We start from the raw sequence: 15800 nt of genomic DNA on the forward strand, positions 1-15800 counted from the left end.
ATTCCTCTTCGAATTCTTCCACCAACAGTGGCCATCTCTTACTTCTCACATCTACTTTTTTCTATTTAATTTCTCTTCATCACTAAAGCTGTCATGCTTTTCAGACAATTGAATTCACATCACTAAAGCCAACATGCTTTTTAGATAGAGATAAAGAAATAAAGCAAATAATGAGAAATAATCCGCCTCCAACACTTTTGCTATGTTTCCTCGTCTTTTATTCCAAATGACTCCAAAGTACCTAAACACTCAAAAGCAAACATAAGGTACATAATTTACAAGAAAACTAAGCAAAGAAAGCATAAACAATAGATAAATATTAAGGTGTTTTAGACACCTATCAAATTCTCCCACACTTAAACTTTGCTTGTCCTCGAGCAAATCAAACAAAATAATTATAAAACATACATACAACTCCGTGTCGTCGAGGCTACGGTTACTTTTAGCATGAATAACAGGCCTTTGAACCCCTAGGTGTCCCTAGTGGACGAGTTATAGTCTCGTGAAGGTTTACATGAGGTCTGCCTACAAAACCTATGTTTTCAACTCCATCTACCTGTGACAAATCTATGAACGAATCCAAAATGTCTATTGGAGGAGGTACTCTGATGCGAATCCAAATTAATATATATGTAAATTAAGCTCTACTCAGAAAGTTGAACAAACCACAATAATCAGAATCTGACTAACCACAATCACACATGAATAGATTAAGAAGATGGATATAGAGATAGATGTTTGCGAATGTTGACTAAGTGAATGGTGTTTCCCATATCTGTCTGAAGGTCACCGCCAAGATGAACCTATGAATCCTATTGGATTGAGATACTGGTCTGAATTCTAATATCAACACAGCTGGCATATACAAGGGAACCAGCGGTTAACAATCTTAATTCTAGATCAACTCAACTGGCATATACAAGGGAACCATGAGTCGATTTTATTAAACAATTATAATGTTTTTTTTTTGTTTTTTTTTTACTTGACAACATGATTAGATCTTTTGAATCCAAGCGCATGCTTCTTGTCAGCAGATTACATGATAGTTCCCATGGATCCTGCATTCCACGCTTGTTTAGGCGACGGAGACAGGGAGAACACACACATATTGCTATCCAAGTGTCATATTTTTATTTCGATTGGTCTAATTGGTCATGTCTTTTTTTTAGTAATTCAATCACTTTATTTCATCCTAGCAGTAATAACAATTCGATGTTCGTGCCCCACTAATTCACTTAGAGAAACAATAGGAAAATATGGAAAAATGAAAATAGAAGGTGATATTGTGAGATTCTGAGATATGGTAACAACTATCATATTATTTCTAACACTTAAATAATTTTGTCCTTTTAGTTAATGGTTTCCTCGACTCCTGCAGCCAAGATGGTTCCATCCATTTAGATTGATAGTGTCATCCTAAAGGCACATATTTCTATGTTTCAGAGCGTGTAAAGCAATTTTTTTCTATTTTCTATTTATTTTTTATTTTTATTAAAGGCATCAAACAAACTATACAAACATATAAATGCTCCCCCACACTTAAACTTTACATTGTCCTCAATGTAAAATTTAGTCATTCAAAATAAAGTTCAAGGTGGGAAATTCCGCAAATGATATGCAAAAACAATGAGAAAATGCTTTAAAATAAAAATACAAAGATAAAGATAAAGATACAAAACCAGTGGGTTTCCTTCCACTTAGTGCTTGGTTTAAAGTCGTCAGCCTGACTTGCAAGACGCATTCCCCATAAACCAATAATCTGAAAAGTTGGGGATCCACCCATAGAACCTGTTTTTCAAATAGTAACTTCACACAAACATTAGTACAACAAAGAAAAAGTGAAGCTATAACCCAATAGAAGTTTCCCCCACACTTATTATTGTCCACACTTGGAAGTGTATAAAGAACATAAAATTCAGAAACTTCTATGGTTTCTTCTTTGCGAACTTGCATAGTATGAGAATCAAATGTTTCTAATGGCGGATATCGAGAAATAAAGTCATTCAACAATATTCTCGAAGCACATACATTCAAACCAATAAGAGGTAAAGGAGAAGAATCAATATGCAAAGGGTTAGACAAACCTATCACAATCTCTTGGATAAAGGAATCCTCTTCATCCTTAAAGAATTCAAGTGAATTACTTACCTCTTGCACATCGTGGTCCTCTATCAAAACTTGCAAGCATTCTTCGTCTGTTTCTGCCTTAACCAAAGTCTCGACATCAACATCATCATTACAGTCCTTTGCAAGCTCAATTGGGTCTTCCACAATATGTGTCAAATCGGTTACATTCTCAACATACTCATCTTCGACTTCATTTTCAGACTCACCGGAATCAGAATCGTCGTCGGTTTCCCAACCTTTACCACGAAGTCGTTTAAGTTCCATATGAATATCCTACTAATTTCATCGACAAGCTCTTCCGAGGCTCCATTATCTTCTAACTTGTATAATTTCTGTGCAAGTTTTCTAACGTTCACACGCTTACCATCATTGGCTACAATAGGTTCTCTTTCCCATGACTCTTCCCTTTGAATGGGTGAATGATCATTACTACGATCCGGATTCGGGTAAGAAAAAGTGTTGCAGAAATTGGCTTGTGTAGTGTTCTTTCTATCACAGTCAAGTTGGTCTAGTCTTTGTTGCATGTATTGCAATCAATTCATAATCTGCATATAACTCGAACGAAGCCAATTAGAAGTAGAATTGTCCCACCTTCGTGCTTGAATTACATACCCACTATAAGGTTGTTGTTGGTATGTATGAAAATCACCGTAAGCTCTAGGGTATTGATCATAGCCAATAAATTGGTTTTGATTGTATCCCATAGACGGTGGCAATTTTCATAGTGTTGAGGAGGTTGAAAACCATATCCTTTGTTCCAATATGCTCATTCCATAGAAATTGGTACCTGAAACAAGAGTTCTTAAAACTATGTCAAGAACCAGAAAATAAAACAAAAACAAAACAAAACATAAGAAACCTAAAACAAGTGACAACCGCTGCCTCCCCGGCAACGACACCAAAATTTGATCGCTGTCGTATGCGTCAAAAATAAATTACTTTCTTACTACTCAAAATATATAAATATAGCAAGGGCAAGAAAGGATCGTTCTCGCAGAGAGGACTAGGTTGTCAATATGTTTCGGTTTCTTACGTAAAGCAAGGGGGACTTTTATGTAAAGTAAATTATACTAAAAACAAATAAAGCAAATCAAACACGCAAATATGTAAAGATATTGGTTAAGGATTTCGTCCTCAATCACAAACATGTTTCCGACACAATAACTAGAATTGATATTTTAATCTCAACTATTAACAAAGGCCCTAGGATACCTTGATCGCAAGTATATCCCGCAAATCTCCTCTTGTCATCGACAAACACATTAAAAGATGCAAATATGAATTCTATCATAGAGAACAACCTAACGTGTAAAAGAACTAATCAAATTTAATTCCCTAGACTATTGCAACATGACCATCATTCTATTTCGATGTCAAGCCTTCCATTTCATTTCCGCAAACACTTCACAGAACACAATACCACCATCTGTTGCTTCCAACTTGCAAACCCTGCCATCACTTGTAAATCAACCATCTTCTCTAACTCCATCTCCTCAGTCTCAGCACCATTTTTCTCTTCATTCACCTCCAACTTCGGCTTCATTCCTCTTGTAATCCAGGAATCTCCATACTGCGATATCACAATTCCATTCTTGGTAGCCTTCAGTTATCCTGCAACATATACCAGTTGCACCCTATTCTCTGCCACCTGCAATGAGCTAGTACATAACATCTCCTCAACAAAACTCATAGTTTCCATCAGTTCCTTATCACAGCACCAGCTTCACTGCCATCAGGCAGCCAGCACCATCAATAACAATTAGAACAAGCCACAACTCTCTGCAAGTTAACTCTTATGCCTTCATAGTCCCAGACATCCACCATCCTCAGTTGCAGCTGCGCAACCACCTTCTATGACATGGCAGCACCATTCTCAAGTTACATTATCCATCCTCTTCTAGTCACTCCTCCAATCCCAGTAATGGATTTAAATCCATACACATGCCCATATTGTTCATCACCAATTCCTCTATTCCAGCTCATTGAATCTCATCAATTTCAGTACCATATGCTTCAGCTTCTTCTTGCAAAACCTGCTAAAATCCATCAGCCTCTCGCTCTACCTGCGACATATCCCAAGCCAGCACCAGTTGCATCTTTGCATCACTTATACTTCAGCCTAAATAATAATAACTAAACTGCAACTGAAACATAGCTTTCAAGCACCAATTGCAACACAACTGCTATTCCTTCTACATTTCAATCATAGCTTCACAACCACCACATCACCTGCAACCTAAACATACACCTTAAGCATACATCTACATAGCATTCATTCATTTAGTTTTCTGCCTCAACATCAACGTAACTGCCAACAATTCTTTTAGTTCTTAACTGCAATCTTCTTCTCAATATGTACAGCTTCATCCAGCCCATTTCAACACCTTGAACCGCATCTTCATTACCTGCAATTTCAACCTAACATTCATCTAACAATTGCAGCTTCAGCACTACCAACTCATACCAATGACAATCACTTCTTGAACTCTCAGATTCATTCTTCTCAGCTGCAAGCATGACAACATCATTCCTTCTTTCTCCTCTTCATGGAAACATCATTTAAATCTCGACCTTCATTAACAGAAATGAACCGTAACATCAGATCCCTTTTATGTTCTTCATTAGCCATCACCAGATTCATCAATTTCCTTTTGCAAATCGAACCATCAGTCTTCCATTGAACCCATTAATTCATACATGAGATCTCCTTCTTCTGATTATTATTTCAACTCGATTGATCCACAACAAATAAGAGCTCAAAATCAAACCAAACTCTAATTTTGCATCTACAATTTCATGTAGCAATCAACACAAATGCCTCAATCAACCATTTAACACAACTGATACTTGTTCATCCCATTTACTTAATTTGAATCTCAAATCTCCTCTTCAATTCCTCCATACAAATTTCATCTATTTCTCTTACAGCAGCCACAAGACCCGGAGAACGAATAAACGATTTGGAAATGATCTTCTCTCGACCTATGTAGGTCAAAATGTATGGGACGGTTATTTCCACACCAAGGATGTATATGAGCCACCTAGTACTGACCCTTATCCTCCACAGTGCTCCCGATAATGCTTCCCTAAGAAATGCGCTTTCGCCCTTCTTGCTCCAAAAGAACACTTTATTCCTCTTCGAATTCTTCCACCAACAGCGGCTGTCTCTTACTTCTCACATCTACTTTTTTCTCTTTAATTTCTCTTCATCACTAAAGCTGTCATTATTTTCAGACAATTGAATTCATATCACTAAATCCAACATGCTTTTCAGATAGAGATAAAGAAATAAAAGCAAATAATGAGAAATAATCCGCCTCCAACACTTTTGCCATGTTTCCTCGTCTTTTATTCCAAATGACTCCAAAGTAGTTAAACACTCAAAAGCAAACATAAGGTACATAATTTACAAGATAACTAAGCAAAGAAAGCATAAAGAATAGATAAATATTAAGGTGTTTTAAACACCTATCAATACCCTTAGATATCCACAGAGATCATGGATTACTAAAAAATTGCCAATAAGATAATTTGCTCAATAATCATTTTTCTGATATGTATTCTTCTAGTCATCATGTTTTCATGATTTAATTCCTGTATGTGCTTCAGATATTGACAATGATGCTCTTCTGACTCTTCCCTCTTTGGAAGAGAATGTAAAACCTTAGCCAACATGAATCCTTGGGGGGGACCCGGACCCGATGGTTTCCCCACAGGTTTCTTAAGGCAACACTGGGATTTTCTTGGCTTGAATGTGGTTAAATTAATCCAAGATTTCTTACAAGTAGAAAATTTCCCGTTGGAATATATCATACTTTTCTTTCCTTAATCTCTAAGGTCCCTAAACCAACTTGTCCAGCTGAATTTAGACTTATGAGTCTAAGTAATGTTGTTTACAAGATTATTTCAAAAAATTTAACTAATAGAGTAAAACCACATCTTGATAGGTTGATTAACCCTAATCAATATGCTTTTATTCAGAAAAGGAAAATAACGGGTAATATTATTGTTGCTCATGAAATATTGCATTCCATAAGAACCAGATTTAGAAAGAAGGGATCTTTTGCATTAAAACTTGATAATAAAAAGCATATGATAGACTTGGATGGAATTTTGTGATCTTTACGCTAAAATGTTTTGGTTTTAATGATTTATTTTGTGATTTAATATTGGAATGCATTTCTACTTTTAGCTTTTCAGTCCTCTTGAATGGTTCTGCAGGCTCTGTTTTTCAGCCCTCTAGAGGAATCAGACAGGGGGACCCATTGTCCCCTTATATATTTATACTCTGCATATAGGGTCTGTCAAGGTTGTTAACAAAATTTGAATAGGAAGGTAAAATAAAAGGTGTTAAATCTGCAGAATCTGGTCCCTCAATCACTCAACTACTCTTCACAGATGGTTGCTTTGTCTGGGAAAATAAATCTTGTACAAGTTAGACATATTCTAATTAAATTTTTTGGATACTTTTTGTTCCTCAAGTGGTCAAGCTATCAACTTTCAGAAATCAGGTATTTATTTTCCTTCTAAATTTTCTAATAGACATTGTAAGATCATTGCCAATATTTTGAAAGTAAAAAGAGTTTCTAAAGATGACAAATATTTGGGGACACCTCTTTTCTTTAGTAGAGAAAGGTCATTGTATTTCGAATCTTTACTTGAAAAAACTTACAATATGCTGAAAAGATGGAAATCTAAACTTCTGTCGCGAGCTAGTAGAACAATTTTGTTAAATTCTGTTACTCTGCGTATCCATCCTTTCAAATGAGTTGTCTGGAATTTCCAGCAAATACTCTTGAGACAATGGATAGGTTACAGAGGAACTTGCAGTGGGATAAAAATGATTCTAAAAAACATATTTTCCCCAAGAGTTGGAGAACCATTTTCATTCCTAAGGCTAATGGAGGGTTAGATCTCAGAAACCCTAGGATTTTTAATTTTTCTATGCTTACTAAGATGGGATGGAGAGTTCTCTCTTGTCCATCTACTCAACGGGTAAAATTTCCAAAGTCTAAGTACTTTAGTACGAATCCATTAATCTCATCTACTTGGACTAACATCTCTTGGATATGGTCCAATATTAGAAAAGGTATGGAAATTCTTAGACCTAACTGTATTTGGGATCTTTCACCAAACTCTAATTTAGACATTTTGACTGAAAAATGGATCCTTGACAATTATTTCCCTATTTACCCATTAGTTATTCAGGAAGAAACACCAACTAATATTGTTGATTTAATCGATGTGAATGGTGAGTGGAATATTGAAACCCTAAATTTATACTTCTCTTCTCATATATGCAGTAAAATTCTCAGTCTACTTGTTCCTTGTGCAGAGGTTGATGAGATAAATTGGTTTCGTACAAAAGACAGGGTCCCATCTGTTAAATCTATATACAGAATCCTTACTTCTGATTTAGGGAGTTTCAATCCTATTTGTAAGAAGATATGGAGTTTAAATTTCCAACCTAGGATTCAGCTGTTTATATGGAAGCTTTACTTTAGTGCTCTTCCATTGGGAAGTATTATGTCTAGATTTACTAATAAGGCCTCACCCTTTTGGTTTCTGTATAATAACAACCAGGTGGAAGATCCGTTACATTTGTTCTTAAACCGTCCCTTTTCTTATGTAATCTAGTTTGGATTGGGCCTCAACCACATGAATACCTGCTCATCTCTCTCTATCTAATGTTGTTGATTGGTATAAAAATGCAGCAATAGTGGCATGGTTCTGGTGGAAGCATAGATATAATGTTGTCTTTAGAAAAATATAACATAATCATGTGCAAATTAGATATTAAGTTCCATGTATCTTATCATTCCAGACCTATTAATAGGAGAGACTTGACAATATTTGAGAATTCAATAAATCCTGACTTGAATAGTTTACAGGCAAAGAATATGAAAATTATGCTAATGGATGTTTCCTTTGATTACTTAACAGGAAAATATGGAGCGTGAGATGTCCTCTTGGACCCAAATAGAGAATGCATTGGAGTAAGGGCACGCTCAAGTTTAACTACTGGACCGGAGGAGGCGGAATGCATTACTGCTAAGGAGGTTTTTTTGTGGGATTTGAAACTTAAAGAAACATCCAACATCTTCTTTGTTGTCGATCGAAAGAATGTTATGAAGTTTGTTACTTCTTTTGAAAATGCGTTGGGTTGGAAAGCTAAGAAAATTATGGAGTCTATGACTTCTTTTGGAAAGAATGCTATGGAGTCTGTTACTTCTTTTGGTAAAGAATATGAAAATTATACTAATGGATGTTTCCTTTGATTACTTAACAGGAAAATATGAAGCATGAGATGTCCTCTTGGACCCAAACAGAGAATGCATTGAGGTAAGGGCATGCTCAGGTCTAACTACCGGACTGGAGGAGGCGGAATGCATTACTGCTAAGGAGGTTGTTTTGTGGGCTTTGAAACTTAAAAAAACATCCAACATCTTCTTTGTTGGCGATCGCAAAAATGTTACGGAGTCTATTACTTCTTTTAGAAATGCGTTAGGCTGGAGAACTAAGAAAACTATGAGACAATGTCAGTTCTTCTATAGTTGTTTTAAAAATAGTTTTTCAGTGTGTCTTGAAAGACAACGTATTGATATGGTTGATATCCTTTCAAAAACTATTAGGAAAGAGTCAGTAGTCTATTTTCATACTTATAACGTGTCATTTGATGACCTTAAAGAACTTCTTTGCTCAACTTTGTACTAGGCACTGCCCAAAGTTTATTTAAGTTAATGAATGTCTTTTACAATTAACAACATAAATAAATAAACATCCACCTCTATAGGAGATGCTCATATACTTTTACAAACTGCATTGAAATCTTCGTACACACAATTTTTTTTTGCGAAAATTTGTAAAATTCGACAGCTGAATTTGAAAGTACGTACCAGACCTGACCGCTTAAATATCACCGATTTAATTTTAATGACACTTTCAATTTGGCTTGCTCCGCTTAAATGGAGGGGAGATACGTGGTATCAAGGTTTGAAAAAAGACCATCTTAATTGGAAAAGCGGTAACTAAAACATTATAGTACGACCATAAATGTCACCTTTATGCTCCTCGAAATAACGACTTCAAATAGTAAATAATCGGCTGTTTTTTAGGACCATTTTTGTGTTAAATCGTCAATTATACATATTTATTTCAGCGATCAACTTAAAAAAAATCCGTTTAAAAACTGTTTTTATAAAGGTGAAAGGTTATATTAAAAAGTAAAAATATAGTTACACTATGTTTATACAAAAGTATTAAGCCGATTACATACAGAGAGTCGACGGCTTACAAAATGATTACGTTCTCCAAATTGAGAAAGAGTTGCGAGGTAGGAAAGCAACGAGAGATCCTTCCACAGACGTCTAAAGAAATTACATTCTAATTAATCAATAATACTACTTCATCAAATGTCCTATGTCCCGCTCCATTTATACGGTCATCTCTTTCCTTCTACACCTCCCTCAAAATAGTGTGTGGAATAAGAAGCCAAATAGTCTTTGCTTATTCCATTTGGATTGTTGAATTTTTAGGATCTAACGGTTGATGAACCTCTCTGCAGTAACCCAATTAAATTTGCATGCGCATGTGAGTGACTCCAAATGAAGTACAAGAAGTCGCAGCGAAGGATAAGATACCGAATAGTTTATTCATCTTTGTCGCATATAATACAGATGTTAGAAGAAACCGCGACATTATTAAGCTAAGAACATATATCGAGAGATAGTAGAGAGAGAACTTGCACAAAATTGATAGACCTTTCAAGTTAGGGTCCATGGGAGAGCCAAGGATGGTACGTGGGATTCATAGCTTTTAACACTAAGAATACATATTTATAGGCTTCAAAAAGCACCTCCTCAATAATCTGGTGCTCCTCAAGGGATACATTAGTGTAGACGGAAAAAAATGATTTGCTGGTTTTTACGGAATTGAGGAGACGACTGTGCGGAGGAGTCTCCTTGAACCGAGCGAAATGTTTAACCTCACAAAGATGCACTACATGAAGGGAGTGCCTTAAGTTCGAGAGATCAATCTGTAGGACTCCGGCCTAAACCAAGACAATGGTCGTTTCAGAGTCAATTCGGTCACAAGAGAGGATGGGTCGATCTGTAGGAGTGAAGCTGATAAATGTGTGAGATCAATGATGATCAAGGATTGTTGGTGTGTTATGTATTTTGCGTGAAAATAGTTTCTGAATGATTGAGTTTACTCAGTTGAGAGTAATTGCTAAGACGATGAGTTCGTGTAGACGAAAGACTGTCTATCCAGAATTGTTTTTTGTTCAATCATGATTCAGAGACTTATTTATATTGCTAGAATTGTAAACACCTTGATCCCATGAAGTGTGACAGTTGCTGGATTCAAAGAGTGGGGAAGTGAAAATCGTGTTAAAACCAGTTGCTCATCGTGCGGAGACTTGGTTGATTTTCTACCCACTACTTTGCTAACTCTTTCAACTAATTGCACGACTTGCTCACATTCTCATCGTGGGTGAACACACGTGCCGTAGGACACCAGACCAAAACCCTAGTTAATATCCCCCCATATGACACGATTGATGTCTCGTGATTGTGGAGTCTGCAAGGCATACGTGTATTTAGTTAGTCAGTTGCTGACTTCATGGGACGATGAGTCCTTGTATTGCTGAGTCGAACGTGATTTACAAATTTTCCAAGACTCATGAATTGAACGTGTCTGTTGAGACAGAGGTATAATTCTCGAGTAAATGTTGATAGTTGAACCCATATTCCTTAGTCTGAGCAAATATTGCTCATTTGAGCAAATGTTGCTCGTTTGATGAATTATTGGTAGCAGGACCAAATAAAACATTAATTTAAAATACTAACAATTGAACCGAGTATAATAATTAAGATGTTGATCACAGGATCAACATAAAATTATTAGCGTTTGAATCTGGAGTCATGAACCTTGGATTCGAAACCTTAATTTCGATTAATTGCTGACCAATTGATGATTCATTGAAAATCAACCACGGAGTGAAGGAGGGACCGACTACATGGGATGATGAATCGACCATGTAACGCCCATATGCAAGTGAAAGTTGTCTTCTCTTGATTTTTCGGTGCAATAACCATCTGATTGTAACCCGAATAACCATCCAAAAATCAATAATGTGAGTGTCCCGCTAACCTCTCTAACATCTGATCAATGAAGGGAAAAGGAAAGTGATCCTTCCGGATTGCTGTAATAAGATTTTTGTAGTCTATGCACACTCTCCATCCTGTTTGAACTCTTGTAGGAACAAGTTCATCATCTTGATTTCTAACAACAGTGACACCTGATTTCTTAGGCGCCACTTGTACCGGGCTAACCCATTTGTTGTCAGAAATTGGATAAATCACCCCCATACTTAGTAATTTGAGGATCTATTTCTTCACAATCTCCATCATTGGGGGGTTAAGCCTACAATGAGCATCATGTACAGTCTTAAAATCATATTCCATTAGGATTCTATGCATGCACATGGATGGACTAATGCCTTTAATATCAGCAATTGTCCAACCAAATTCCGTTTTGTGCTCTTTCAGAACACTAAGTAGACGTTCTTCTTGTATTGGGGTGAGGTTCTTTGTAATAATCACCGGAATTTCTTCTTTATCACCCAAGTACGCGTACTTTAGGTGGTCTGGAAGGGGCTTCAATTCTAGTTTCGGTGCCTGCACAATAAAAGGTAATGAAACCTCATTAGTTACGGGTAAAGAAATATTACCCGGTTTAGCTTCTTGTAGTGCTGTTAAAGTACCACGCATCTCCACTATCTTTTTGGCTAAGTTAACGTCCAGGTTCGGCTGCCCGTGAACGTCCAAATCAATGCTATTGCGTAGCACAATTCCAAGTTCATCTTCACCATTCAAATCAAACATTTGTTGCGCTAACGAAACAATAACATAAATGGGGAAAGCTGAGTGAACATAACTAGGATAGCGCATGGTTTCAAAAATATTGAACCGTATGATCTCCTTATCGAATTCCATAGTGAGTGCACTACTATCAACATCAATCTTCGTCTTTGTAGTTTTCATGAACGGTCTCCAAAGAAGTAACGAAGTAGATGAACAATTATCTCCATTGTGCATATCCACAATGTAGAAATCAACCGGAAAGATTAACTGATTCACGTGAACTAATATGTCCTCCACGACTCCCTTAGGATATATATTGGACTTGTTAGCCAATTGAATGGTGATCTTTGTCTCTTTTAAAGGTCTGAGATTCAAAAAATCATAAACATTGGCTGACATAACACTCATGGAAGCTCCCAAATCAAGCAAAGCACGCTCAAATCATCGGTTACCAATGGTAACGGGAACTGTGAAGCCACAGGGATCTTCACACTTTGTAGGCATCTTCTTAAGTAACTTAGCTGTAGCACTTTCGCCCACTTGAGTGATCTCATTAGCAATCAAACTATCCTTCCTTGTACACAAATCCTTCAAAACCTTAGCATACCTGGGAACGGTTCTAATGGCCTCAATAAATGGAACGTTGATTTGTATCTTGCTGAAAATATCCATGATTTCCTTGTCCAAAGCTTGCTTCTTTGACTTGAAAAAACGACTAGGGAAAGGAGGTGGTATGGTAAAAGTGGGAACCATGTCCTGAGGTTGGCTGTTTGAGGTTGGATTTTCCTTTGGGACGGTTTCCTCTTCTATTTCCTTTTCGATGTCGTTGATAATCTCTTTTTGTTGATGTGGCCCTTCAGTTTGTCCCCCACTTCTTAGAGTTACCGCATTAGTGTGCTCTATTTGGTTCACAAAAGGTTGTGATGGCAATTTTGTTGATTTTTGTGCTTTTAGTAAATTCACATCCGTAGCCAATTGTCCCATCTGCATCCTCAAGTCCTTAATGGCCATTTCATGTTGCTGGTGATTTTGTTGAACTATTTCCTTTAGACTCTGTGTTGAAGATGCGATACCCTGCATGCATTGCATTAGCATGTTGAACTTATCATCGATAAAAGTTCCCTGCTCTTTAGCTTGTTGTGGTTGCTGCAAGTGTTGTTGAAAATCACCCTGTCTTGCATATGGATAAGGAGCTGCATCTTGTTTGTTAGCATAACTAAAATTAGGATGATCTTTCCAACCAGGGTTATAGGTATTTGAGTATGGATCATACCTTGGCCTATGATTAGGGAATAAAGCATTTACCTCGGCCTCCTGTTCGTATGATGGAGTGACTACCGAAGCTATACGATGAATTACCTTTTCAATAGTGCTTAATCGGTGCTCTGTATTTGGAGATTCTCATATCTCACTAACTCTTCTAACGTTTGAGTCATGCCTTGTATAAAATTGTTGTACATTTGAGGCCATACTCTTAATCAAACTAGTTTCTTGGGAGATTATCTTCTCAGTGAGTGAACCACTAGCAGCTGCAGCAATCAAATTCCGTTGCGCTGGAATTAATCCTTCATAGAAGTACTGAATGATGAGTGTTGTGGATATGTCGTGATGGGGACAGCTTACCACTAACTTTTTGTACCTGTCCCAATACTCATAGAGATACTCCCCAGTAATCTGAAGAATACCACTAATCTCTTTACGAACAAATGCCTCCTTAGAAGCAGGAAAATACTTTTCTAAATATATTTTTTCATCTTAGTCCATGTTGTAATACTCCGTGGAGGAAGATAATACAACCATTCTTCTGCTAAATCTATTAAAGAGAATGGGAAAGCTTGCAGCATTGTCGTATCACTGTCTTCGGTACTTTGCCTAAGACTTGTCATCTTCTATTAAAATTGTCGAAGATGATGATTTGCATCTTCACCTGGAAGTCCCTTGAACTTTGGTAGATGATGAAGTAGATTCGAAGCTCTACTGGGTTAGTGATTGTAATATACAGTGGTTGCGAATCTAAGCATGGAGATGTCAACTCTCGCAGCTTCCTCTTCTGAGGTGGAGAAGGGGGTGGTGGATTTGTGCCGTCTACCAACTCTTCTGAAGGAGGTTCTTGTTGCGTTTGCTGACGTGCTTGTAATACCGTTGTTTATGGGTAAAAACTGTTTCTGCGGGTTTTGGTAAATTTGGGTAGGTGGATGAGAAACGAATTTAGACCTAAACAAATGCACTGCAAGGGAGTACTTTAGATTCGAGAGATCAATCTGTGCAATCCTGGCAGAAATGGCCGTTCCAGTCTTGCTTCGTTCACAAAGTGAAGGAGAAGGGTTGGTCTTAGGGAGGGAAGCAAAGAAGGTGTTGAGACCATAATGGTTAATTTTGAAGGTGTGGCTATTTTATGACTTCTATCAGAATGTGGAACTGGCTTGCGGAATGTAAGCTATCAGTTCTTTTGTGTTTTCTGGATACTGTTTTGTTGTTAACCAAAACTGTTCCTTTGGTTGAAATAGGTAAAACCTATTTATACAAGTCATATTGAACGCACCCTGATCTCGTAGAAAGTGTTGATTGAGTGATGGAGAAGTGGGGTCATGTGTAAATGCCAGAAACCATATTCCCACAATGAAGGAAACAGGTTAGTTTATACCCACTACTTCTTGCCGCCACTAACTGCCCTGCTTTATGACACTTTCTTATAATGGGCGTGTGCACGCCGCACGCTGTAAACCGCCAGACTAATACCCTGATGAGTATTCCCCAGTTTGTGAAATGTTTGATGTCTCGAGTGTTTTCATGGAAAACGTGTAGCAGATTGCTATGTGTGGCAAGTCAAAGTCAGGAGACTTGCCGCAGGAGAATAACACGTGATTCTATTAGGCTTGTCTTGGTTGGTCGCCTGAGACTTTCCACAGGCCTATCAATTCTACGACGAATTTGGACGACTGAGATCGTAACTCATGAGAAAGGATGGCCATTGATTATGACCACATTCTGTTGGCGCCTGATAATAGCAAAGTGGCGTCATTAGCACATGCCAATGGCGTAGTAGAATATTTAGCACAGGATAGTGGCACAATGGCATGGTTGGCATATTTAGCGCATGCTGGTGGAACGACGGTGCAAGTAGCGCCTGGCGCAGCCATGGCCGCTAGATTTTGGCACATTGGTATTAGACCCAAATATGGCTTGGCAATATTAGTTCTAGTTGCCACATCGATCCCAATGCTCTAGGGAGCATTACTTGGCTTGGTTGTAGTAGCAACTTCACCTAAATTAGGGTTTGGCATGCCGAAAAACCTAATTAGTGCGTTTGGCATGTGGCCGCGGCACAGTGACGTTTTTTGTGCAAACGGTGCTATAGTCATGCCAAAGGAACTATAGCAAGGCTATAATGTGGAAACGGCCACATGAGCAAGGGTTTCTATGAGTGGCTATGGTATGGCGCCATTCTTAGGTTTCCTGGGTCCCGCATGACTCGTGGCATGTTATGGGGCCCGAAGTGGCGTAATTTGGGCCACGACTGGAAATTAGGGTTTTGACTAACGCCACTAAAGCAAAGTCGTGTTTCTGATTAGGATACCCTAATTGAAGTCTTTTATGGCATTGGCCACGAACATAAGGTGGGTTAGCACATAAGCGCGCTATTTATGGCACGTTGGCACGTTTGGCATGCTGCTGCGGCAAAGTGGCACGTTTGGCATGTTTGGCTTGCCGATTAGTGCATTGGTGCGGCAGGGCATGTTGGCGCGGTTTTGGAGAGCATTGTGACCATCCGGCGTAATTTTTCCTCCTTTAATACTGTGGGAAGTT

The sequence above is a fragment of the Papaver somniferum genome, chromosome 2 (genome assembly GCF_003573695.1).
Source record: "Papaver somniferum cultivar HN1 chromosome 2, ASM357369v1, whole genome shotgun sequence".
Classification (NCBI taxonomy): Eukaryota; Viridiplantae; Streptophyta; class Magnoliopsida; order Ranunculales; family Papaveraceae; genus Papaver; species Papaver somniferum.